Source organism: Sus scrofa, chromosome 5, assembly GCF_054392235.1.
Source record: "Sus scrofa isolate SSC_HxYL_T2T_F1_AM1 chromosome 5, Sscrofa_HxYL_maternal_Yorkshire_Landrace_v2.0, whole genome shotgun sequence".
Taxonomy (NCBI): domain Eukaryota; kingdom Metazoa; phylum Chordata; class Mammalia; order Artiodactyla; family Suidae; genus Sus; species Sus scrofa.
The window spans coordinates 41,856,610-41,861,237 of record NC_139387.1 but is presented as its reverse complement, the minus strand read 5'-3'; positions in this window follow the sequence as shown (position 1 = coordinate 41,861,237).

Here is a 4,628-nt window from a genome sequence, read left to right as displayed (position 1 = left end):
CCCTTATGGAAATTTCAGGGGTTGAATTAGAAGAAGATGAAAGAAAGAACATTCCAGAAGGAAGAGGCAGCCTTATGAAATAAGCCTAGATAAAGAATCATGTATGGAAGAACTAGAAACAGTTAAGCATGACTGGAGCATAAAACATGGCCAAGGGTGATGAAGTTCACGTCATATCAGGCAAGACCCTGCATAGCATAAGGAGCTATGTCTTCTCATACGGTATAGGGAATGAAGCACTGTTGAAGAATTTATGAGGAGGAAAGTGATAAGGTTAGAGAGTTGTTCTAGGTAGATCACCGAAGCTTAGCAGAAACTGGTTATACACAGGGAAGAATTTTTTTCAGTAATTGAAGTCAGAGACTGAGTGTCTAACTAGAATAAAGGAAGCCAGGGGAGAGTACAGATTCAAGAAACAGTGACTTTGTAAAATTATCAGTATTTGATTGAATACTGATATTCAGTCAAATACTGCTAACTAGTATCAGTAGATGGAGAATTAAAATAAAAAGGCAAGAGTGGCTTTCCTGTGGTAAAACTTAAATTACCAAAATGAGGCAAAGCAGAACTCACTGAGTGATAAAGCTGGGCCATTTCAGACAAGGTCTCACGTGCATGTGAAAGCATACATGGATGTTAAATGATATTGTCTCTGACTGAGATGGAGAATGCAGGAAGAGGCCCAACTTTGGAGAACAGTTTTGTTGTTGGCAAAGGTAAATTAACAGTAGTAAGGTCAAACTTTGAACTTCTGACTGAGGTTCTTATGCAACAACAGTGTGGAGAATCAGATATGTTCCAAAGTTTGAAAAAGACACCAGGATTGAATATTCAAATTTTTGGAATAGTCAACATGAAAATCTTAGTAAAAGTTATTAGACTACAAGTGGAAAGTGAATACAAAAACAAAAGAAATGGGAAGACATGGGAATTCTAGAGAGTTTTAATAGTTAAAGTCATTTGTGTCACTGTAAATGTTTAACAACAGATTTTCCAGAAAAAGATGCATACCTACCATATAAGTTTACCATAAATTTTACAAATATAAAAGATATGTGACAAAGTTTTCAAATAATAGTCAAATGTACAATAGTCATTACTAAAGAGTATTCATAGTCAATCAGTCACACAGAATAGTTTATTTTTACAGCTGTTTTTATCCACAGCTAAACCATGGCAAAAATCGATGAATGATTATAGTTCCTGTGTGAATGTTGGTTGATATTTTTCTTAATTAGTAAGTTGAAAGTGAAACAGTGAAGATGTATCTGGAACTTTACTCATGTCAATAATGTGATACTTCTTTGCTGAATAAGAAAATATTTTTTTTAATACAGTAGAAATATTTTCTCATTTTTGGAACTATTCACAAAATGTAATGGCTATACACATACTTGTAAGTTTAAATAGTTTTATGAACACATTCTCCAACATTTTTGTAAGTTTAGAAGATCAAAAAAGCAAGTATTCAAGAGTTAATTTGTAGTACCTGCTGATTTCCATGGTGTAAATACTGCCATTATGGCCAAATTTAAGATTTCATCACATTATCACTTAATGCAGAGTTGGAAAGAGATATGCAGTTGCACATTTCTAACATAAATTTAAAACAGATATAAATAACCCACAGAGCAAAATGTTATAAAATAGTTAGGAAATAGTGAATTGCGAGTATTTATTACTCTCGTTTTTAATGCTGAAACAACCAACTACAAAGTTAGAGGGAAGAGTCCACACAAGACTGCCTTCATTTCTGACACCAGTGACAAGTTTGGGAGGCTCCTAAGACTGGCCCTTAGGTTCAGCAATTTGCCAGAAGGATTCAAACACTCACTGAAAGCTGTGTGGTCACCACTACAGTGTGTTACAGGGAAAGGATACTGATAAAGTCTGCCAAGGGAAGATGGAAATGGGGCAGGTACAGGGGATTATTGTGTGTGGAGCTTCCAGTTGTCCTTTCTCACGGAGTCTGGGCAGCTTTTCTGTGAAGGAGACTATCAGACAAGAAAGCTCTACTGAGCCTCTATGTCCAGAGTCTTTACTGGGGCTCAAACTCATAGAAGTGGTTGACGGCAGAATAGACAGATCTCAGTTTTCAGCCCTTCAGGAGGTCAAGCTGGATGACCCAAAGTCCCTAGTTTAAAACATATTGTTGATGTGACTTAGAACCCACAATCTAAAGGGACTGTTGGTGGGAGTCCCTTTATGGTGCAGCAGAAATGAATCCGGCTAGTATCCATGAGGATGCGGTTCAATCCCTGGCCTTGCTCAGTGGGTCAGGGATCTGGCATTGCCATGAGCTATGGTGTAGGTTACAGACATGTCTCAGATCCTGTGTTGCTGTCTGTGGCATAGGTTGGCAGGTGTATCTCCGATTTGAACCCTAGCCTGGGAGCATCCAGATGCAAAAAAAACAAACAAACAAACAAAAAAAAAAACAAAAAACACCAAATCACACTGTTGATATGACTCAGAATCCCCTGCCTAAACCGCATGGACCCATGGCAAACACTCCTATCAGGCATGACATTCTAAGGGCATAGTGATTACCTCCCAGAAGCCAAGGGAAAAGACTAGACATCTTTATGAACAAGGTTAAATTCTTTTCTATACAAATATAACTTAATATATAATTTAATTTTTAATAATGACTATGTTTAACATCTGGCTTGTAAAATCCCAAAAGTTTTATAGTTGGCTTTTGTGAGCTGGCATCAGTTATTTCTAGTATGGGGTTTGTTAAAATAGAAACAGACTCATGAAAAGAACAGCAGATATGAAACAGAAGATATAAAGATATTAAGATTTGCAGAGTATCACTCAATATAATGGTGTACATGAAAGCATGTTGACATTATTTTGACAGATACATGGCAGCTATGTGATTACATTAACATAGAATATTACCTGGCTTTTCTTTTTCATAATAGTTCATTATTATGAACAATTAGTGTTTCTTCCTTTTTGCTGACAGGATAACTGAGGCAGAGCTTTCTTCTATATAATTATCCAGGAATGTCTATATGTCTATAGGCCTAAATTTAGCTAAAATTACAAATGATAGGATTAGTGAAACCCCCCACAATAGGGTTTTTCCACAGGGTCTTTCACATCTGAATATTCCCGGAGGTTGTCTTGGTAGCAACGTTGCAAATTATCTTTACCATGAGTTGATATATAAGAAGTGTGTTCACTGAAGATAAGGACTCTGCTGTATACCCTGTTTATAGTTCTAGCATTGCCTGATATATATTAAACATAGTGTTGTCAATTGACATTTAATTTAGTAAGATAGTATAGTATTTTATAATTAGTATTTGAAGTAACAATATATTTATGTCTTGTTGCAGAATTGTGTCCTGGGATATGACACAGTGATGAACAAGTTCTTAGTCCCAACTTGGCCATTTAGTAGCTATTGGACCTGATCCACCTACTCAGGCTCTCTGGGACACTAGTTTCCTCATCTTTATTTTATATTATTTTTTTTCTTTTTACGGCTGCACCTGTGGCATATGGTAGTTCCCAAACTAGGGATCGAATCAGAGCTGCAGCTGCCAGCCTACACCAATGCCAGATCTGAGCCGACCTACACAACAGTTTTCAGCACTGCTGCATACTTCACTCACTGAGCCAGGCCAGGGATTGAACTCATATCCTCACGGACACTATTTTGGGTTCTTAACCTGATAAGCCACAATGGGAACTCCTTCCTCATCTTTAAAATAGGGATAATGTCTATTTCATCCAGCTCTAAAGATTGCAGAAGAAGACGTACATAATGTGCTTAGCACAGCTCTTGACTTAAAATTAGTTCTCAATAAATATTAATTCTCTCCTGACCCGTCATTCTCCAGAAGTTGAAATATATGCATACATTATAGGCAAAGTAATTAATAGCTGGTGCTGCTAACATCTGAAAATGTTAGTTACAAAAACATCTTATAGTCTATAAATGTCAGAGGATAACAACAGCATCTTTAAGGCAAATGTGCTTGAATAACTGGTGACAGCAATCTTACTACTAGGAAATAAATTATAATAGTAGTAATTTCCTTATGAAATTGGAAACCTTTTCATAAAAGAACAGTTCTTTTATCTTTAAATTCATAAATCATAGTATATAATGTGCTCTCAACTTGAAAATAAAGACATTCTTTGGTAGATATTGAAATTTGTAAGGATGTTACTTGCAGCACCAGAACGTGCCACTTTAAAGAAATCTGACTGCATTTTTTTCAGTGGGACAAACTACTTTTGCCTATATAAAAGAGAATTGCAAAAATTATATTATGAAATCTCTCTGGTATTTGGTTCTTGAGGAACTTTCTGATCTCAACTGATTTCTGGTGACATCGATAAGTGTTTTACTGTCTGTACATTGAATGTTTCTAAGTAAATGAATGGCCCTTATACTCCTTTTTTTTTTTAAATGCCATTCTTCAAGTAACTATATCCCATTAATGTCACTGGTTCCAGAAGTTCTGTTCTCCTGAGAATAAAATATGATATTGCATTCCAAAGATTAAAAGAATTCCTGATTCTGGGCCTTTGATAGACTTGTAATAATGATCAGGAAAAGGGATTTTTAAATGGTGATTTCAGAAAATACATGCAACTTAAATATT